The following is a 24,361-nucleotide window of genomic DNA, read 5'->3' as shown; positions in this document are numbered from 1 at the left end:
AATGTCTTTTGCCACAACTTGGATGGAACTGAAGGCCATTATCCTAAGTGAAGTATCTCAGGAATGGAAAAACAGATATTGTGTGTATCACTTGTAAGTTGAAGCTAAGCAATGGGTACACGTGGTCATAAAGAATGACTTAATGGACATTGGAGACTCCGAAATGGCAAAGCAAGAAGGGGTTGCTAGATAAAAATTTACCTATTGAGTACAATGTACACTATTCAGGTGACAGGTATCTCTCTCTCTCTCTCTCTCTCTCTCTCTCTCTCACACACACACACACACACATATATATTTTAGTTGTCCAGCTAATTTCTTTCTATCTTTTTAGTAGAGACAGGGTCTCACTCTTGCTCAGGCTGGTCTCAAACTCCTGAGCTCAAACAATCCGCCCACCTTCACCTCCCAGAGTGCTAGTATTACAGGTGTGAGCCTGGTATCCTAAAAGCTTAGGTATCTTAAAAGGCTAGATTTCTCCACTATGCAATTCATTCATGTAACAAAAAACCACTTGTACCCCTAAATCTATTTACGTTTTTAAAAAAGCACTTTTTTTTCTGAGAGATTGGGAAGCTACATTTGAAAAATCAAATCAACCAACCATCACAATGCCTTCAAAATCCTTGTGTAAATAAAGACCAAGCAAATGAGAAAAAAAAGAAAATAATTATAAATAAATATTAGTATAATGATTAAATATTTTTTATATTTAGTTTATTCTCTAATTCTGATTTCAGTGGCACTCTCAGATAAGCTTTTATTACATAATTCAGGTCACATTCAAGGTTCCATAAATTTCTTCCTTGCTTGTTTCAATCCAAAGTAGTTTTTCTTTCTCTAAACTCTATCACATGTAGTCTAAGCCACCCTTAGTTACACACTGTCCCTTGCAATACATATCAAGTTTTAATGCCTGCTATCAATTCATTCTGCCTTCAATAAAAACTTACTTTCTCTTTCTCCTATCAAAGTCCATTTCTTCTTATACTGAAACTTGTGAAAATGATGAACAGCAAGGTACAATCATCCATATAATCACATAACTGGAAACTTGATGTCAATTACCTTGGTGTTTTCTTTTCTGTAACTTAACTACAAAACCATAAAGTGTTTTTTTCTGGCAATTTTTCCACTCCAAAATCGTTTCACTCTGTTCTTCCCATACCAGTCCTTCCCTATCTTTAAAATGCCCTCACTGTTGTTCTCTGGCTTTTTGAGACTGTTTTTTTCCCTCTTTTCCCAGTATTAGAATAAACCAACAAGTATTGATATGCTCAATGCCTGCTTTATGTTCCTGCCTAGAAACAAGACCTTATCTGAATTGCCTGTTAATGATTTGTCCTTACAGGGTAGTGAAATTATCATTTCATTCATTAATATTAATTCTTATAAAAGTCATGACTGTTTTCTCTAAGAAAATTTAACTTATTTTTTTTATCCTGGTAATTATGGTTCATCTGTTATATTAGCCAGAAAAATATAAAACACATTTTAAAATCTTTCTTTAGGAGCATTCCGTGGTCATTGCCAAGGTCAATTTAAAATTTTAGCCAATGAGTGGTCCCAAATGATAGTGCTTTTCATCTCCTTATACAGTATGTTTGACATCCAAGCTATTCTTCCTCTATAACCAGGCAGAAGAAAATATATACTCAAGCTTTATTACTGAGATTCTTCTTGCATGATTATAATTAAATGACAGTGATTCATGTTCCACTAAATAATGATAATAATTTGGAAAAATATAAAGAAAAATATCACAAAGCAAAAATTGGCAAATAGCACACAGAGATTTAATGTCAAGGAATATGATTTAATAAACAAGAAATTATTTTGGTTTATTTGGGTTTTGATTGAGTTCTTATCACTTGTCAAATCTATCAAATAGTTTGCCTTTGAATTTGAAAAGACTGTGAAGCCTTGAGGACAAATCTTATTTGCACATTTGTTTGCTCAGTGCCTGAGACAGAGTAGGTTCAAAATGAGTATTATGGAATGGTCTAGCGTATTTCATTTTCTGATATTAGCACATGTGTCCCAAGGAACAATATTTCAAAAGAATGTTAATAATTGTCAAACACATTTGACAAGTGCTACATTAAATACATGTGAACAAATTTCTCTAAGAATTTCTGAGAGCTCAGGCTTCATTTCTCTTAAAGGAGGCAAAACTATGCTTTCATTTTCCTTGAATGTAGATGACCATGAACCTTTTTTAATTTAAAACAGTTTGTAATATTAATACCAATTTGGGAATTGATGTCTTATTTTTTCTGCAAAACAATTATATAGAATATTTCCTCAGACTTTAGCTACAGCACACATGACACACATATGTGAATTAGAAGTCACAATAATAAAGGTAGATAATGGAAAAATAAAGAAATATTAATATTTGAAGCCACAGGCTACTTTTAGGCTTAACAAAGTTATCTTGTTTTGGTACCAGTTGCTAGGACTGAATATAAAATTTGAAGTTGAGTTTCCTAGCTGTCAAAGAGAAAAAATAACAAAGAAAAAAGAAGGAAAATGCCAAATCTTGAAGATAGTAATTATTTTCTTGTTCTTCTTCTCTCCCAGAAGTGAATGTATTTAGAGGATTTTGACTGTTGTATTTGTTAACAGCCTCTTCTAAAAATCCTTAAATAAAAGTCAAAGGCTAATATTGGAACTTAGGTCAGAAAAAATGATTCTCTGAGATGATAAATTGTTGTGATATGATCCAGTACATAGATGTGGTCACCTAGCTTCATACGGAAATTGATATCTTAGACAAATATTTTAAATGTAACTTTTAAAAACTTGAATATTGCTGGAAAACTTTATACCAGAAACATATTCATTGGGAATAGAAAATAACAAGAAATATGAATAAGTACAAAAGAATAATTTGTATTTATTTTGCTCCACATAGTTGATGAATAATATTTTAATGACCTAAAATATGCTTCTTTCATTTTTAAATAATATTTAAATTAAAAATGCACATACACTCTGACCTACTAATTCAACATTTAGGAATTTTTCCTATAGATACACCTACACTTATAAAAATGATATGGACAATAATATTTGTTGCAGTATTTATTGATTGAAAAAATATTGAAATCAACCTAAATATTTGCCAATAAGAAAATGTTTAGGAATAGTATGGTAGTTCCACATAATTGAATACTATGTGGCTAAAACTGTTAAATTATTAAATAAAGTTGCAGGATACAAAAGTAATATACAAAGATCTTTTAAGTTTCTGTACACTAACAATGAACTGTTTGAAAAAGAAATTAGGGAAACATTTCCATTTACAATTACACCAAAAAGAATAAAATACCTAGAAATAAACTTGACTGAGGAGGTGAGATACTCGTATACTAAAAACTGCAAAACATTGATGAAAGAAATGAAGGCACAAATGGGAAGACATTCAATGTTAATGGATTGTAATATTGAATATTGTTAAAATAGTTACACTACCAAAAGTGATCTATAGATTCAATACAATCGCTGTCAAAATTCCAATGGCATTTTCAGAGAAGTAGAATTGTAATTTTTAAATTCATAAAGAACCACAAAAGACCACAAATAGTCAAATCAATCTTGAGTAAAAAAAACAAAGATAAAAGCAACACACTTCCTGATTTCACAATATACTAAAAAGCCAAACTAATCAAAACAGTAATGTAATACCATAAAGGCAAACATGTAGACCAATGGAACAGAATAGAGACTAAAGAAATAAATGTACACATAAACAGTCAACTGATCTTTGACAAGAAACCAAGAATATACAATAGGAAAAAGACAGTCTCATCAACAAATGGGGTGAGACAACTGGGTATCCATATGTAAAACAATGAAATTGGACTTTTATCTTACATCATACACAAAAATCAACTCAAAACAGATTAAAGAAATAAAGGTAAAAGCCCATATTGTAAAACTCCTAGAATAAAACAGGGAAAATCTTCATGACATTGATCTTGGCAATCCTGGATATGGCAACAAAACATAGGCAATAAAAACAGAAACAAATGAAATGACATCAAACTAAAAAGTTTCTGCACAGCTTTAAGAAAACAGTCAACAGAGTAAAAGTGCTATGTATGGAATAGGAGAAAATATTTGCAAATTATGTATCTGAAAAGGAATTAATTTCTAAAGTGTATAACAAACTCCTACAACTCAATAGCAAAAAAAAAAATAGTGAATATATAAATAAAAAATTAAACAATCTGATTTAAAAAGAGGCAAAGGACTTGAATAGATTTATCCAAAGAAGACATACAAATGGCCAACAAGCATATAGAAAGATGGTCAGCATCACCTTGCATTTCATCAAGGAAATGCAAATCAATATGTCAATGAGATATTACCTCACACCGGTCAGGTGACCATTATTATAAAAAATCAAATGACAAGTGTTAGTGAGAATGTGGTCATATTAGAACTCTTGCACACTGCTTATGGGAATGTATAATGGTTTAGCCACTTTGAAAACAATATTTAAAAATGAAACACACTCATAGATCTATCAAATGATGCACTAATCCCACTTCTGAATATTTATTCCATTGAATTGACATTAGACTCTTAAAGAGATAATAGCACTCCTGTGTTCATTGCAGCACTATTCACAATAGCCAAGATGTGTAACAATCTAAATGTCCACCGATGTAGTGATGGATAAAAAAGAAATGGGGTATGTACATATAAAGGAATACTATTCAGAATTTAAAAAGAAGAAAATCCTATAATACATGACAACATGGATGAACCTTGAGAACATTATAAGTGAAATAAGCCGGTCACAGAAAGACAAATACTGAATGATTCCACTTATATGAGGTATCTAAACTAGTCAAATTCATAGAATAAGAAAGCGGATTGGTGGTTTCTAGGAGGTTGTAGGAGGGAGAAATTGAGAATGACTAATTAATGAGTATAAATTTTCAGTCAAATAAGATGAATAAACCTTAAAGATCTGCTCTATAACACTGCACCTAGGGTTCACAATAATGTATTATACACTTAAAATTTTGTCAGAAGGGTAGATCTCATATTAAATGTTTTCAAATGAAACAAAATTAAATTAAAACTAAATATAAAAAATTGATCAAAGGATTGAAAAAGACATTTTTCCAAAGAAGATAATAGCTAATAAGCACATGAAAAGATGCTCAACATCACTGGGCAATAGGCAGATACATATCAAGAAACTAGTCCATACCCACTAGATTATAGTCATAATAAAAATAATTATACATATCCAGATAATTATACATCTTGAAGATATGGAGGAATTGAGATCCTCATATACTGCTCTAGTCACATAAAGTGGTATAGACACTTTGAAAAATAGTCCAACGGTTTCTTAAAATGTAAAACAGAATTACCACATGATCTAGCAGTTCCACTCTTAGGTATATACCCGAGTAATTAAAATATGTGCTCACATAGAAACTTGTAATGAATATTTATATCAGCACTATATATAATAGCGAAATAATACTAATACCTATTAACTGGATAATAGAAAAACAAAATGTAGTATATCCACACAATAGGATATTATTTAGCAATAAAGAGAAATAAAGTACCAATTCATGCTACTATATAAATAAACCTTAAAAACTGCTAAGTGAAAGAAGCCAATTGAAAAGGACAGCTTATTGTATAATTCCATTTATATAAAAAAATCCAGAATGGGCAATTCTATAAAGACAGATTGTAGATTAGTGTTTGCCTAAGGCAGAGGAGGATGGGGGCTCGAGGGGGGTTGAGAGCTGATGGTCAAGGGGTGCACGATTTATTTTGAAGATAATGAAAATGTCCTATATTTGATTGCAATAATAAATGTACAACTCTGGGGAATACCAAAGAAATTGAATTATACATTTTAAATGGGTAAATTGTATGATATTTGAGTTATATTTCAGTAAAGCTTTAGTTAAAAAGAGACTATCACTATCTGTTTTAAGTATAGATTCATTAGCATGCATATCATGTTTGTTCAAAAGATGGCTTTTCCCACTATTTTTGGCAAAACATCTTACTAGTGAAGGAAACCAAAATATGCCATCCCCAAATATACTTTTGTAATGTATTTAAAGATGGCTATTCAGAGGGACTGCAACAGAGGATTAGCTCTGTAAAGCTGTCCTCTTGTGGGGGAGATTTGCATCTGTAGAAAAAATCTACATTGGTGAAGTAATCAATGAATGCAAACAGGCTTTCTCTGAGACCCTCTTATCTTCCTTATCTGGATCTAGGGAAGATTAACTCACAGGAAAAAAAAGACTAAAAGTCTGACACTTCAAAGGTCTGACAAAGAAACTTTTACTGCAGGCTACCATCTGTGCTCTTTGCGGGCTGCTGTCTGGGAGACTTCCTCTGCATGGCAGCCTTTGCTCACCATTCCTTCCCCGGCTCTCCCTCCCATAACCTCTCACCACTCTCCAAGCCTCTATTCCCTCTACCAGGAAGGAGCTTAGGAAATTTCAACCCAAAATGTGACTGTTTGGTACAAAAAGTATTTTGAATTAAAGACCCTTAGAGATCAACAGGCCCTTGGAAGGGTCTTTCCCTCTATCTGCTTAACCAGACAGACCCCTCAAAAGGAAAATCAACTTCCCTTTTCCTCCCTGTTATCTCAATATATTGCAGGAAAGAAGATCAAGAATGCAACCAGAACTGGCCCAAATCGTTTTAAACATAATCTCTCTCGCAAGTTAATTTGCCAATCTGTTCCCCCTTTGCAGCCATCCTACCCAGCAACCATTTATCACCACTAAACTGAATTACCTATGTTCCTTATCTCCTCTTCTCCTCTAAAAGGAGGGTATAAAAATTTCTGGACCTCAATGGGATATTAGGTAATCACTCAGTGATTCTCCCAGTGCACATGGGAAATAAATCTCATTCTCTTATTAATCTGCCTTAATTGTGAGTTGATCTTTCAATGAACTTTTTGGAGAAAGGGGAAGATTCTGCTCATCCCCATAATAATTAAAAGGCTTCTGTCATCTGACTCTTCATTGAGTCTCATATTTTCAGGACTCCCATGTCCATATTGACATGGGAGTTGACATATGTATGTTGTCAACAGAAAAAAAAGCCAAACTCTATAAAATAATTTTAAGGAGATTTACTCTGAGCCAAATTTGTGGACCATGACCCGGAGCCACACCCAAGAAGCCTTGAGCAAGGTGACTCGTGGCTGGGTTATAGTTTGCTTTTATACATTTCAGGGAGACAGGAGTTACAAGTAAAGTCATAAATCAGTATCTGGGAGACATACATTGCTTTGGCCTGAAAATGTGGACCATCACAAAGTGGGGGCTTATAGGTTATAGGTGGATTTAAAGATTCTTTGGCTTGTAATTGCTGAAAGACATGAAGCTTTGTCTAAAGGCTTGTACTGTTTTAACATAGGAGCTGTTTATCAGCGATAAGCCACCAGGCATAGATTTGTTGTATTAATTGAAGACCTTTAGGTTTGTCTTGAATGCTGTCAGGCCTGTTAATGGGTTACAAAGGATGTCCCCAAGAAGGGAGGGGGGCATGATAAGGCATGTCTGACCTCCTTTCTCCTGGCAGGCAATTTAGTTTTAGAATATTCCTTTGGCCATATGGGGGTCCATTTAGTCAGCCAGTGGGGGGCTGAGCTTAATATTTTATTTTAGTTCACAATGTTGATAAATTTGTATGCCTTTATCTCATATTAATCTGCCTATTATCAATTCATTTTCAGCAAACCTTCAGAGAGCGGAGGAGAAGCTTTCTCTCTTCACTTCTACAGTAATAAATATTGAGTCTCTAGTGTTATTAACATAAATACTTTCACACTTTTTTCTTTGTTACTTGTAGAACTTTTTTAATAATTTTATTCTGGATTTTCATCAAATGATTAGTGTAACCCTACGAGAGAAGCCTTCTTAACATTCCACAGAATATATCACCCCAGACTCAGTTCACTTATCCTAGTGTAGTTTATTTCATAATATGTACCCATACAATATATACTATAATTAATTAACTAAATTAATTAAATTTAATTATATGCTTTTTCCCATTTTGGTTAATGACCTAGAATGATCCCTGTTACATGGTAAACATATATATATATATATATATATATATACATATATATATACACACACATATATATATTTGTTGAGTGAATAAATGAAAAATAAGTGCTTAATTGGACCATAAATAAGGATCAACATCAGGTGATGTGAATTGTCTCATATATAATTACATGTACAGTTTATCTGTGTAGTTTTCTGTGTCTAGACTGCTCTCCTTTTGGAAATGTTGCCTTTCTGAAATTGACTAGGTCTTTAATTTCAATGTCAAATATCACTTGCATAATATTTTCAAGTTGTTACAAATTGATGTTATGTCTTCCTCCTATTAACATTAAAAATGCAGTTTTATAAATCTATTCCTGTTAAAATATGTATATTCAACCTTATGTTAGTGTTTTTTGGGGGGGGTTTTGGCTTCAAGGACACTATGAAATTATACTCATCTGGAAGGCAAATGCTGTATTTTATACCCCTGAAAATTGGCCATAGTGCCTGTCACAGGAATTTGACCACAGTTTTTCATTGAATTGAATTGACCATGTGAAGAAATAAAACTTTCTTATTTTTCTCAGTCTTCCTGTAAAAAGTTCTACCTTCTTAATCCACAGAAATGTATATGCTATCAAGGTAGAGAATACTCACTTTCAGTTCTCTTATAAGCATTTCCTATATCATTAGAATTATATTTGTAGCTATTTTTATTCTAAAATTGATTGTTCTGATCAATATGGATTATCAAACTTTTCTTATCTCTCCCAGAGAGTCAAATTTTTATAGCCTGGACTTTCCCTAGGTGAGGTCCCAGGCACTTGGGACAGGCTGACAGTATTTCTCTATGAATTTAAATGCCAAAACAAAGAAGCTCCAGAAGTTGAAACCATTTTCAGGTCAGAAAAATGAAGATGTTGGGATTGCCTGGGTGTGGGAGAGGGCTGGAATAAGGACACCCTTTCAGGAACACAGGGAGACAGATGCCTTTTTCTTCTTTATAAGAAGAGGAAGAAATTTCATTTTTCCTCATGTTTCACCTCTGGAGTGTTTGGATACTCCTGCAGGAAAAAGTCTCATCAGCTCTCCCCACCTCACACTAGGACAAGAGCTGAGACGAGGGAGCAGACCTTTCATGTACTGTGAAGTACAGGGACTCTGTCTCTGACACACAAAATGTCAGGTATACATTCAGGTTACGATTAAGAAAGATGAAATAAAAACCCAACATCATCTCCATAGGACTTTAAAATGTCTGTTTTACCTGAAATTCTTCTGAACAGAATTAACACAGGGCTATGTAGCTCTTTTCTTAGTTTATTTGCATGACCTTTCCCCTCAGTACATTCAGCTTTTTTATCAAATGATCCTTTTTATTCCTTTCCCTTGTAAACTGTATTTCTTGATAAAATGTCTTTCTTTCTTTATTGATTAACCATGGACTCATACAGTGGTCAGATGGAGGTACACATGGAAAAAAGGAGTAATCACTGGGGAGATGATTTTGAAGGCAAGACGTTATATGTATGCTACACATTAAAAATCATAATGTGGTTATATTTTAGACAATTAAAATTGGAAGCAAAGAAAAATAAAATATTGATTCAAGCATTTTTATTGTGCATTGATGATCCTTGCAAGACATAGCAGTGCTGTGACAATGAATGGAATCACGGAATGGTTCCATTAAGTGTTTTAATCACTTCCCATCTTGACTATTGCAATTAACTCCTTTATTGTCTGCTTAAATCTTTACTCTCTGAACATCAGGAGGTCCAAAATGTTGCAGAGAAGAATAGCTCTCTTTCTAATTCTATGGCATGGAATTTCAGCATTCTTTTACTTGTATTCTTTTATTAATTCAGTGACAGAACTTAAAATTAAGTAGTCTCATTATATGACTAGAAAAGTGATTCATTTTTAGGAAAATTAGGGAGAAAAATCAAGAGATTGAGAGAGCATAGAAGAGTCATAGTATCAAGGAATGAAAAGAACAAATATTTTAAAAATAAGAAAAAGAAAAATAAAATAATTAAAATATATAGATCACTTCCATATAAGAAGTGAAAAAGAAAATTTCAATTTGAAAAGAGAAAAGTGAAGTACAGTCTTGCTCAATATATTCTGTTATATCATAACTTGAAGTTTGAAAAATAATTTGTAAGAAAAAAATGAAAAGAGATACTTAAAGAGGTAACTTATTTAATATAAATCTATAAAAGGTCCATTAGTATTTTTGAAACTCAGTCTAGTAAAGTCCATGCAAAATTTCAAAAATATATTGAATATTGAGAGTATAGTCTTTATGTTTTGATTTTGGAGACATTGAGAACAACAGTGAAATATTATCCACATTGAAGCAACAGAATTCTTTATGTTTTGATTCCATATGACATTTACTCTTTCTAACTTTTAATTTCTATGTGACTACATCAGATATAATGCTAATGCAAATCTTTGTCATGTGTTCAATAATATTTTTTTCTTAGCTTAAAATGTAAAAACTAATGTTATGACCATCTGATTTTAAGGTTGGCTTCTGAATTTTCTAATATGTTAGCATTATTTAATTTGTTTGATTTTAAATTATGAATGTCCTTTATTTCTACCAATTTTTTCAATAGGCTTAACTGAATATATATTTATATAAAAAACAGAATTTATATTTAGGTTAAAAATTCTATATTTTTATTTTATACCATCACACAGGAAAATAATTGGTATAAAACTTTTCAGTCTAACGTCAATATAATAGTTCTAAAAAGTTTTTCATTTACTTATTTTCTTGCTCTGCTGTTAGCACTTGCTATGTGCATATTCCTACATTGTCAAGTATTGTTTTAGTTTATTTATTATTTTTTTTCAATTTGAGAAAATATTTAGAAATAATAATTGCTCTTATTTTCTTTTTTCATGAAATGGTATGTGAATAGTTATTAGGAAGGTGGCTAATTTGTTTTTACTATGTGGAACTGTATAACTAAGAATTTGCATTTATAAAAGAATTGCTCACTGAATTGCTTTTCCATGCAAGAAAAATAGAGCTTTTCATAAAATATTGTTTTGAAAAGCTGAGTGGAGGTTTTGTGTCTTTTTACCTCTGATAATCTCAAGGAACATTACTTGTTTCCTTTATTCCCTGTTGCTTTGTAAAGTACTCACATTTGCCTCTTGCCATTGGAGGTAAGAAAAGGGCTCAGTATGAGGATCCACAGCCTCGAGCAATTAATTTAATTATTAATACTTCATATGTAACCTCTACTTCATTGAGAAGGGAAACAAATGGGAAGAAAAACATCTTATGAACTTGTAATACATGTAAGGGTATTGACAGTAATTAGTTACATTACTATGGAGAGGGATAGGGAATTCAGAAAAAAAAAATCTAAAATAATCACGTAGACATTTGTGGTTAGTGAGGTTTGCATTTGGCCTTCCAGATAATAGCACAATTCTTATTCAAAATATATTCATTGTTCTCAGCTACATGTCAGTGACTGGCAGTAATAAAAGATGCCACACAATATGGCTTGTGTCATTTTGTGCAAACTAATTTGTGGTCAAAGGAGAGTCACAAAGCATCCAGCTGGAATATAATTACTTGATGATGATTATATAAAGAGTCAGTTAAGGCTGTGTCTATGCAATTCAAAGAGAAATGAAGACTTTATAGTTATCGAGCTTATTAAATTAAAGTTAAAAAAAACTTCAAATTAAATTGCTTTGGATAGAATTATCTTTTTAGCAATTATGTAGTTTCTCTGATCCATGGTCTATTATACATCCTGTTCTGCCTACCAATATCACTTGTACATATACAAAATTGGGGAAGTTATTAATAATGATGTATTATTCTTCTCCCCAATCCAAGGTTTTACATAAAAAAATAGGTTCTAGTTTTATAACTACCCTTACAGGACTAACAAGAATTCTGGATAAAATATAGTTATAATTAAGCATTAATCAATCTGTACTTTGACTCACATCCTTGTAACCAAAAATCATGTAGCATTAGATTCTGACCATTTGCATTCTCATTTTCCCTATAGATAAGACTTCTGATGGTAAACTCATAAGTCCTTTGTTTAAGAATTGCTTCAGATCATGTTCAGATGCTGAATCCCAGAGGAAAGGCTGATACCAACCATTTAGAAGACCCCCACAGGGGAACCTAATCAGCATGAAAATGTAGATTTTTCATCTCTGACTTCCCTGGACTCTTTGCCAATGCTGATGTTGACTACTAAACTACTGACTACTAAACTACAATGCTGATGCTGACTACTGAGTACTACTAAACAATGCCAATGCTGATTACTTCTCCACATCCTTTTAAAACCCTAGCCCCAAACTCTCTGAGAGGTGAATTTGAGGTTTCCTCCCCTCTCCTCAAATGGGGATTGAGCCTCTTTCTCTGCTGCAACCTGGTGTCTGGATGGATTGACTTATCACACACACTGGGCAATGAATCTACTATAATTACATTTCTGAATAAGTTTTTGGACTTAAGTAAGGGACAAAGCATTGTATTAATAAAATTTCTATTATGACTTCTTATATCATTTAATATATGCTAACCAAGGCACATCTGAATTTCCAAATGAGTATATTATACACATAATTACTTAAACTATTATTAAAAACTGAAGAAGCTCAGGAAATTTCACCCTAAAATATGACCTCTTGGTATAAAGTATATTTTGAATTAAAGGCCATTCAAAATCAAAAGGCACTCGAAGTGGGCTTCCCTCTATCTGCATAAACCAGACTGCCATGATCAAAAGATGAAAGGGGGCAACAGACTTCACTTTCTCTCCCTGTTATCTCAATATATTTCAGGAAAGAAGATCAAGACTGCAAGCAGATCTAGCCCAATTATTTGAAAAATAATACCTCTCTCTCAGGTTAATTTACTATTTCCCTATCCACTTATCCTCTCTAGCAATCCCTTATCTACAAACACTCCTCATTTCCCCCTCCCTTCTAAAAGGCATGTATAAAAATATCTGAACTTCCCTGATATATTGGGTAATCATTATGTGATTCTCCCCATGCGCATGGTACTGGTAAATAAATATTTCTGTTATCAATCTACCATAATTGAGAGTTGATCTTTGAGCAAACTTTTTGGGGAAAGGGCAAGTTTCCCCTCACCTCTACAGTTTGGCATAGTTGATGGGATCTCAAAGCTGCTCTGGGGGCGGGGAGCAAGATGGCAGAGGAGAGACACTGCCAGACAGAGTGTCTCTGCAAAAAAGACAGTTTCTAGAAGAAATTAGAAGAAAGAAGCAAGCAGTGAGCATACATCAGACGAGGGTCGGAAGGAGGGGTACCGGAGACTACAGGAGACTCCACGGAAGGAGGTTGTGGAGGAGAACTGGAAGAAGAGACCCCCGAGGAGCTTGGAGACCAGTGGCAAGGGTAGGTAAAGTGGTTAACTTTTCCCTCCCTTGCATCTCAGACTGCTGGTGGGCTCCCCAGTGGGTGGAGAGAGCTGCAGACACCAGCCTAGAGACGGCCACTGCCAATGAGTGGTAAGTCTGTAGTGGACACAACACCAGGCCCCCAAGGGGAGGTCCCTTGGGGCACCTCCATGTGCACAGACCCAAGCCACCCTGCAGATGCCATATTGCTTCATTCTCCCCTCCCCCTTCCATATCTGTGGGGAACAAAAAGAGACACAATATAGCCGCCAGCCAGAAGCATCTCCAGGGAACAGGACCTTCCCTTTTGGGGCCCTACAGCTGACTGAGGGGAACTCAGATGGTGAGCTCCCTACCCACCAGCCCTCCCAGGTGCCGCTTACCTGGTGATTTCAGAAGAATGGGGCAGACCCTGAGGCTGAGAGACATTGACCCAGTTTGGACTCCCCATGGGTGAATTAGGACTGGCACTCCTCTCCCTGGTAGGATCAGGGAATGAATTCCAGGACCCAGAGGTCAGAACCGCAGAACAGATCCCATGCACCCAGGTCTCTCATTGCCTGGGGCATAGAAGGGATGTTTGTGAACAAGCCAACTAAGGTGTGTGTGCCTTCAGGGACAGATCAGCATGCTTGAGGGCATCGCTCCTCCCAAGGGAAGGCCTTGTGCCCAGCCCAGGTGGTGACTCTGTGCAGGGAACCTCCTGGCCCACATCACAGCCGGGGTAGACCCAGTAACATGAGGTCTGGCCTGCTGGCAGAGGTCCAGGAGAATCCTAGAGTTGAGGAGGGTGGAAAGGAGTGAGGCCTGCTCCAGACTACAGGTCTCAGACAGCCCCAAACCCACATGCAGACTTTCTGATTGAGTGGGGTCATTCCAGCCCCTCCCTAACAGATTTTCCCAGAAGAAGAGAACAGAACTTTGACCCCTGCTAACAGCATTTGCAGTGCTTGAGGGCAGGCTTACTCAACCCAGCACCACCCAGACTCAGTCCTAGACCAGCCCTCACTGAGGTGGAGAATAAAGACACACCTGAAAGTGCCAGGGCCCCACTCACCACCTGAGGCTCTAGAGTGCCTCTCTAGAGGAACAATAGCTGGTCACAGGTCACAAAAACAGCAGCGTAGCCTATTCCTCCGAGCAAGTGCCACCTACTGACAGGGAGGACATTCTGCACACCCTTTTATGGCATCTACTGACTCATCATACAGGACGTGGTCGACTCTCACCCACAAACATTACCTACTGGCTCAGAGACTAAACAAAGCGTGTCAATACACAAACGAAAATATAAAAGAAGCAACAACTGATACAGATGGGAAGAAATCACTGAAGGAACTCTGGAAATATAAAGAACAAAATGGAAAGCACAGCCCCACAGAGGAGTACCAGATCCTTAGAAATGGACAACAACCAAAATAAGACCACTAAAATGACAGAAGAATTTCGAACATGGATCATAAGAAAATTCAATGACTTGCAAGAAAAACTAGATGACCAACCAACACAAAACACAAAAATATTCTAGGACCTGGAAGAAAAATTCACTGAAGAAATTGAAATAATAAAGAAAAATCAAACTGAACTAGAAATGAAGAATCAATCCAGGGAACTACAAAACACAGTAGAAAGCCTCAAGAACAGGATAGATCAAACAGAAGAAAGAATCTCAGAGATTGAAGATAGCACCTTCCAATTAAATAAATCAGTCACAGAGATAGAGCAGAGAAACAAGAGAAAAGAGCAAAGCCTACAAGAGATGTGGGATTATGTGAAGAAACCTAATGTGAGGGTTATAGGGTTACTAGAAGGGAAAAAGAAAACACTCAAGGGTTGGATAAGCTATTCGAAGATATGATAGAGGAAAATTTCCGAGGCCTTGCTAAAAATCTCAATATACAAGTTCAAGAAGCTCAAAGGATCCCTGGGAGATTCAAGGCAAACAGGAAGATGTCACGACATGCAGTCATTCAGGCTGACCAAAATTTCAATTAAAGAGGCCCTTCTATGAGCCATAACACAAAAGAAGCAAGTAACATACAAAGGAAAGCCAATCCGAATAACCCCAAACTTCTCTACTGAAACATTACAAGCAAGAAGAGACTGGGGCCCCTTTCTCACTCTTCTGAAACAAAATAATGCCCAGTGTAGAATCTTATTCCTTGCAAAACTAAGTTTTGTATATGAAGGAGAAATCAAGACATTCTCAGATAAGCAAAGACTGAGGGAATTCACCAAGACAAGACCAGCCCTTCAAGAAGTACTCAAAACAGTGTTATCCACAGATAAGCACAATAAACACTCATGAATGTAAATCTACATAAAGCTAAAGATCAAAGCTCAGACACTAAAATGGCTGGAGAGATAAAACAAAGCAACAAAGTTCAAGCCAAGATAATGAACAGAAATCTGCCCCACCTATCTGTTATCTCAATAAATGTGAATGGCTTGAATTCCCCACTATGGAGACATAGGCGGGCCAAATTAATAAACAAATACAAGCCAAGTGTCTGCTGCCTTCAGGAAACACATCTAACTGGCAAGGATGAAGTTAAAGGTAAAGGGTGGAGAACAATATTTCAAGCAAACAGAAGCCAAAAGAAAGCTTGCGTGGTGGTGCTGTTTACAGATAACTTAGTTTTTAAATCAACAAAAGTAATAAAAGACAAAGAATCAACTTTGTTAAAATGTCTATACTACCCAAAGTGACCTACAGGGTCAATGCAATCCCTATTAATATAACACCATCATTTTTCACAGATATAGAAAAAATAATTTACATTTTGTATGGAACCAGAGAAGAGCCTGTATAGCAAAATCAATCCTAGGCAATGAAAACAAAATAGGACGTATTAATTTACCAGACTTCAAACTATACTAAAAGGCTATAGTACTTAAAACAGCTTTAGAATGGCACAAGAACAGGGACATTGACCAGTGGAACAGAACAGAGAACCCAGATATAAAATCATCCTCAGATAGCCAACTAATCTCTGACAAGTCAGACAAAATATACACTGGGGAAAAGAATCCCTTTTCAATAAATGGTGCTGGGTAAACAGGATAGCCACATGCAGAAGACTGAAACAGGACCCATACCTTTAATCTCTCACAAAAATCATCTCACACTGGGTAACAGACTTGAAAATTAGATGTGAAACTATTAGAATTCTAGAGGAAAACGTTGGAAATACTCTTCTAGACATGGCTTAGGCAAAGAATGTATGAAGAAGACCCCAAAGGCAATCACAACAGCAACAAAAATAAACAAATGGGACCTGATCAAATTAAAAAGCTTCTGCACAGCCAAAGAAACTGTCAAGAGAGCAAACAGACAACTCATAGAATGGGAGAACATTTTCACAAGCTACACATCCGATAAAGGGCTGATAACTAGAAATTATTTAAAACTCAGGAAATCAGCAAGGAAAACTCAAACAACCCTATCAAAAAGTGGGCAAAGGACATGAACAGAAATTTTTCAAAAGAAGACAGAATAATGGACAAAAAACATATGAAAAAGTACTCAATATCTCTAATCATCAGGGAAATGCAAATCAAAACTGCAATGAGTGATCATTTATCTCCAGTAAAAATAGCCTTTATCAAAAAGTCCCTAAATAATAAATGTTGGCGTGGATGCGGAGAGATAGGAACACTCCTCCAATGCTGGTGGGACTGCAAACTAGTTCAACCTCTGTGGAAAGCAATATGGAGATACTTTAAAGTGATACAAATAGATCCACCATTTGATGTAGCAATTCCACTACTGGGTATCTAGCCAAAAGGTCAGATGGCACTCTACAAAAAAGACACCTGCACTCGAATATTTACAGCAGTAAAATTCAAAATTGCAAAGCTGTGGAAACAACCCAAGTGCCCATCAATTCATGAGTGGATTAATAAAATGTGGTAGATGTATACCATGGAGTACTACTCAGCTATAAGAAACAATGGTGATATAGCATCTCTTGTGTTTTCCTGGTTAGAGCTGGAACCCATTCTACTAAGTGAAGTATCTCAAGAATGGAAAAACAAGCACCACATGTAATCACCAGCAAACTGGTATTAACAGATCAACACCTAACTGGACATATAGGAATAACGCTTATAACGTATCGGGCGGGTGGGAGGGGGGTGGAGGGGATGGGTATATACAAACACAATGAGAGAGATGTTCAATGGTTGGGGGATGGTCACATTTGAAGCTCTGACTGGAGAAGGGAAGGGGAGTGTGTGGGCAATACACGTAACCTTAACATTTGTACCCCCATAATATGCTGAAATAAAAAAATAAAATAAAAAGGAATCTAAAAAAAAAAAAACAAAAAACAACAACAACAACAAAAAAATAACAAGCTGCTCTGCTCTCCTGAAAGCCATGGTGAGGAAATTGGAACTCAGACCAGGTGGCAGCATGGTAAGATACTTTATTTACCAGTCAGAGTCCTGGTTATTCTCTTTGTAGGGTCCAGTTGAGCAGACAGTAAAAGATCAATGTCTTTTCGAAATGTAAAATAATCAATGAAAAGTTTTTGTGAGTGACTGGTCTTGTGAGCAACTAGTCTCATGATCAACTCTGGTATTGGTATATGTTTTGGTACTTTGTGGTATGAATATTCATATTGTTTGATTCCATCTCCTCTCAGAAATAGCTTTTATTGTTGTTATTGTTTGTCATTATTTCTTTTGCCAATTGTCTTTCGTGTCATTTTTCTCATAAAGAAGGTTACCATAGGATAGACCACAAGTCCAGCACCTCATAAGCCTGATGTTTGAGCCAGCCCTGCAGAATAGCCAGTTACATGGTACTGACTGGACTGGTGTCTATGAAGGCAAACATTGCTGCAGGGCCCTGAAAACAAAGCTGTATAAGGTTTCATAACAGAGTAGTCGCCCTTTCTCCCATAGACAAGGGGGAATATGGAACAGAAGAAATGGCTTGAAAAACTAGCAAAAACGTTTTATGTCTCTTTAAAACATCCCTCACTCCTTTTGGAGAACTAGGATCTGGACATCCCTGTCTCAGGCCAGTGGTCGAGAGGGGCAGGGGAATGTCTTTGTTCTTTGTGCCACAGGAGGTGTCTCAAGGAAATTGTCTGGGTGAAGGTCACAAGATCATCTTAGCTTCAAAATGGGATTAATCTGGGCAGAGGTCATGAGATTGTTCTAGCCTAAGATGAGATTAATAAGAACCTTTGAAAGCTCTGTACTTCTGCTCAGAAGCAGGAGGTTGGTACCTTGAGACAGGAGTCTGCCCACATTCTCTTTGCTGGCAAATTAATAAACTTCTCTTCCCTTCTCCTCAAACCACTTTTCCTTATTGTTCTGACGTGGCCTGGGGGCCAAGTGCTGAATTTCCGGTAAAAGTTTCCTTCTTGTCCTGTGTCATGTCCCTGAGCTGTCAAGTGACTGAGGGGAGATTCTCTCCTCAGTCTCTACTATCCAGAGGACATGTTTTTGTGGAACACATCAAGCAGTCAATGTGAAAAGACTGAGTCTGAGACACTTCAGACTCTAAGCAGCACACTCTTTGTAGTGTGCTGGGATTTGAGTCTTTGTCTTAAAAGGACTTTGTATAATTTTGAGAGTAAACTTTTGGGAATCTTGGAAATTGCCTTCTCTGTGCCCTCTTTAGGCTAAACCTGAAAAATTATCACCTGGGCTTTCTATAAAGAGGTATTTGACTGAGTCACTTTTGGAATTAATATACCATTGAGAGTAATGGCCAAAAGATGGATCATTTAAATTAAAGGATTTCTAATTTTTTTTTTTTCCTTTTTTAGACAGAGTCTCACTCTGTTGTCCGGGCTAGAGTGCCATGGCAACAGCCTAGCTCACAGCAACCTCAAACTCCTGGGCTCAAGCAATCCTTCTGCCTCAGCCCTCTGAATAGGTCGGACTGCAGGCATGCCCCACTATGCCCGGCTACTTTGTTCTATATTTTTAGTTTTTCAGCTAATTTCTTTCTATTTTTAGTAGAGAAGGGATCTCACTTTTGCTCAGGTTTGTCTCGAACTCCTGAGCTCAAATTATCTGCTCACCTTGATCTCCCAGAATGCTAGGATTACAGGCATGAGCCACCACATCTGACCTCTAAATTTTCTTAAAAATAAATTTTAGAGGTCTATTATTCAAAATAATTGCTTTATTAGTTTAATAAAAAAAATAGATTTTAAGAAGACACATTATGTTGTGGATAGCCTTAAAAATTCTCTTAACAAAATTGAAGAGTGACTATTTGTTCTAAAAGAAAGATAAAAAAAAAATCCTTTGAATATTGCGTCTGTGGGAATAATGGCATAGGCCAATTTGCCTCATAGCCTAATAATTAAATTTTTGTGCTTTCACCGCAGCAGCCTAGGTTTGATTCATGGGCAGTTCTGGTTTTGATATTTGTATAAATTTCTCCATTCATTGATTCTCTTCCCTTCTGTACACAGCCTTTGCTTTCCTGTATTTTGTAGAGACATATGGGGCTTTTCGGCATTTATGTGTTAATGGTCAGCTGAAAAACTGGGATCCTAGAAAATATGACTGCACACAATTGTGGGCTACACCTCATTTATGGCTATTGAGAATTTTCTTTCTTTGAGTTGTTTCCTGTGCTTCTCTAGATCTTGCAAAAATTGTTTCTCACTTCTTTAAAGATACCTCTTGCTTCTTTCATTGAGTTATAACCTTGATTAAGGTTTATTGGTTTCTTTAGTTTAAAAGTTCAAGAGCAAAAATGTCAGCTATTTTTCCCAGCTAAAGTTTGCTTCATTCATCTTCACTTCTTTCTACTCCTTCCTCTTTGCCAATCATGGACTTTTGGCCAATCAAAAGTAGCCAATTGTTCAAACTGCATTTAAGTAAGGCAAATGCTGAGTAGTAACCAATTCAGATATTTCTATAACTGATTTACATTTTTGGTATGTCACTTTCTCTTCTCTGTCCATGAACATTCTTTACCACGCTACAACATTAGTCTCTCTGAACCTGTTCTAGTTAAGTTGCCCAATTTGTGATTGCTCTTTGCTCAATTAAACTCTGCTAAATTTAATTTTTATCAAAAGTGTATTCTGAAACAGAGCTCCCAGAGACCTTTAGGAGCACTGAAAATCCACACAAGGTACCCATCGGACCTGATGCCTGATGTAAGTTCTCTCTCAGATTCCCAAATGTCACAGATTTGTGTTTTGAGCTTCCTGAGTTTATTTGAGCAATTTTAAAATCCTAACTGGGTTCAGAAGTCACGACAGAAACTAAACTAGGTCTGGCATCAGATTGGATCTGATCACTAATTAGCTTAGATTCAAGTTACAGGCCTCAAATGTCTGACAAGGTCCAACAGTAACTCACAGTAAATGGCAATAGTACAAGGGGTGCAAACTCCAGCTTTCAAAAATTCACAGAGATTTCTGTGTTCTATCTCTTTGTTTCTTTTTCTTGTGCTCTTGGGTAAGAAAAAAGCATTGTCCAACTTGATCATGGAGATATGAGAGCCAAAGTTAAGATTTAAGGTAAAAATAAGATCCTTAATTTCTGAAGAACTGAGTACTCTGCTTTCTAGCTATGACTACTAATAAATACATGTATAAATATTAGGCCTTAGAAGCAACAAACACTTACTGAAGTGGCAAAATCTTATGGAAAATTGTTGCTTAGCCAATAATTGCTTAAAGCAATAAAATAGGTAAATAAATGATTGATAGTCTGAATAAAAGAAAATAGTAATATTTAAGAACCAGTAAATAAAAATTTTTCAAATAGCTATTAGAACTTCTTCTGTCTGTATATCTATATGTGTATGTGTTTATATATGTCATTTGTGTGTGATATTTTGCTACCAAATTATATAAAAAGAGCTCTAATTAGCTTAAAAATAATAAGTCTTTAAATCAAATATTTTATCAAGAAGATAGAAACTAACTCAAATACTTTTTAGTTCATGTGACTTTAAGAATATAGTAATTGACCTCTGCTCAACTTTCTTTTCATTTCTGTTGTATTCTGATTCACAATTTCTCTTTATATTCACCTATAGAGTTAATGTGGACCTGAATACTCAGAGATACAGTGAGTCTCTTTCAACATTCTTTCATTCTCTAAGCTGATTTAGACACTATAACATTTACCCAAAGACCCGCTCTTGTTCAGTATGTTAATAATCTTTTATTCTGCAAATAAGTTGCTCTCTTAGACTCATTCTTTTAAAGACTCTACCTGAATGAGGCCATAAAGCCTCTAGGTCTAAACTCCAGTGAGTACAGACAGATATCTGTTACTCACTTACTACATGAAATATCTCAGGATACTCAAGCTCACTCCAAAATTCCTTGAGTCAATTTTGTTATAGCCCTCACTAGACTTGCACATTGGCAAAAGGAAAAAAAGCCACTATTTAGACAGACTCCAAAAATGCCTTTGGAGTCTGCCATATAGTTGACACAATTTAGAAATCTTATTTCTTAATTTCTGCTGATACTTCTATTGCTATTGGACCTATAATACCAGATAGATTGTATATTGGGCCAAAAAGGGTCCCTATGACCCCTTTTCTTTTAAACTTTTTTACTTGCACTTTTATCACATGGGAGATATGTACCAATGGGAGATAATTAAGAAAAAAGTGTATATATATATATATATATATATATATATATATATATATAGTTGGTACTACCCCAGAATCTATAATATCTCTGACCAAATCATTTCCCAGTGCACTACTTGTAAATCTCACCAAATCTCTGGAGAAAACTGGCCCCCAAAGGCTGAGATTATCCCTTTTTAACACTCCAGATTGATTTTATATATTTACCTCCAGGTTTAGGCTTTTCTTACTGCTTGGTTATTGTTTACATGGTTTGTGGATAGACTAAATACTACCCAAGTAGGTGTGCCCATGCTACAACAGTGGTAAAGAAATTAGTAACTGAGATTATCCGTTGTTTTGGTACTCCTTTAGGGATTAAGTCACATCAAGGGACTCATTTTTAATCACTTGTTTATAAAGGCTCTGGGGTACTAATTAAAATTTCATGCTTCATATCATCCCCAATCCTTAGAGCAAGTGGAATGTAAAAATCTAGAAATACAAAGGACTTTGAGAAAAGTCTGCCAATATACTGAACTTAAATGGCCAGAAACATTACCTTTGGCCCTTATAAAAATCCAGAATGGTCCAATTAGGAGACATGATTTAACCGCTTTTGAAATAGTGGTCTGTCCTCCCATGCCTACTGACACCTATATACCTTCTATCCTGGACTGACTCAACACTATGGGGATTTAAGTGAACAATTCAATACCATGAATAGCTACATACCAACACTAACTAAAATGCTTGGAGCACAGCATGGACAGGTGAAGGGAGCATGGCCTCTGCCAACTGACAGGCCTCGTCCTCCTGTACACAAGAGAGTGTGTAAACATCAAAGTTTTACAAGAAGACATGTGCATCTCCTCACTGGGAACACCCTTATAAAGTACTGTTAGCTACCTATGCTTCCATAAGCAAAATCCTCCTGGATTCACACGAGCCATGCCAAACTACACTGAGACAATTGGAGGACAACCCTAACAGGTGACCTGAAAGAAAGGATTGCCAGGGTCAGCTCCCAGGCTCCTGATCCAGATGTCTTCAGGAAGCAGACAGCCTTTTCCCAAGATCACAGATCAAGAAACCCCGTGTTTTATCTATAAATTCCTTTTTTTCTTTTAAATCCTCCCAATGGTCCTTTTTAAACATTTCTTCTTTTAAGCCTCCCTCTTCCAGGACTGCATGTTGAAAGCTGAGTGGAGAGTGTCTCAACTAGCCCATTCTCCCTTTAATCATCCTCTTTGACTCTTTCAAACTATGCCTTACTGTTACCAACCCTATTGTTTTTCCAGCAGATCAGGCACAGACCCGGAATCCCTTTGCACCAGTCTTTCAATCCCTGGCCGGACTGAGTAATCAGCCTAATTGGGGGTTATGCCAACATGTAGATCATGCAAAGGAAAGGAACCTGAACTCATTATTTTTTTCTGCCAGTTTGAGTCCCTGGTGGAACCAGTCCAGAAGATGCATGCGTGACAAGATGTAGCATCCACAACCAGAGAAGAAACACCTTGCTTCTTTCTCCTGTTGGTGAGTGAACTGGACACAGAAAGACCTCTGTGGAAACTCAGAAACTTGTCTTTTGCTCAAGGATTGTCACTGGAAAGGAATTTTTACCCCTACATTGAAAACAGAGATGATGCTGGATCTTTTCTGGGTGATATGCTAGGACAGTATTGTGATCCAACTGTGTGGTTTGATTCCACAGACAGCATTCTTACACCTCTTAGATGGTACTGACACTAATCACCAGATGTTGCAAATGGTTCACAAGCTATTCCTGTGCAACTTGTAGTGGTTTACTCACTCTCCTTGTTAAGTTCCCAGACACTAAAGATTACATATGGACAGACCAAAAGTCTGGACTGACTTGCTTAGCTGACAAAATCAAGCCCTATCACTGCCAGAACTAGACCAAAGGCCTTTAATATCAAATCTCTCATAACCTGCTCTGCTCCCATAGACTGGCAGGGACACATGGACACTGGAGACGTGGAAGTATGAATGAGAAAGAAGAGGCACAGCAAACTCCAGACTTGGAGGTCACGAGTTCCAGCCCAATGCCATTTGTACATTACACTGGTCCTTTTATTGTGTGTGGTGACAAAGTATACAAGTGGTTCCCACCTAGTTGGTCAAGCCCCTGTGGACTTGGTTATCTGATACCCTCTGATAGGGAGTACCCTCAGTTATTCCCCTTTAAATACCAACCAAATTACAAACTTGGGCTCTTTTGCTCATAAAGTGGTACCAAGCTAACATACTAGATG

Source organism: Microcebus murinus, chromosome 3 (genome assembly GCF_040939455.1).
Source record: "Microcebus murinus isolate Inina chromosome 3, M.murinus_Inina_mat1.0, whole genome shotgun sequence".
Lineage (NCBI taxonomy): Eukaryota > Metazoa > Chordata > Mammalia > Primates > Cheirogaleidae > Microcebus > Microcebus murinus.
This window is presented reverse-complemented; position numbering follows the sequence as displayed.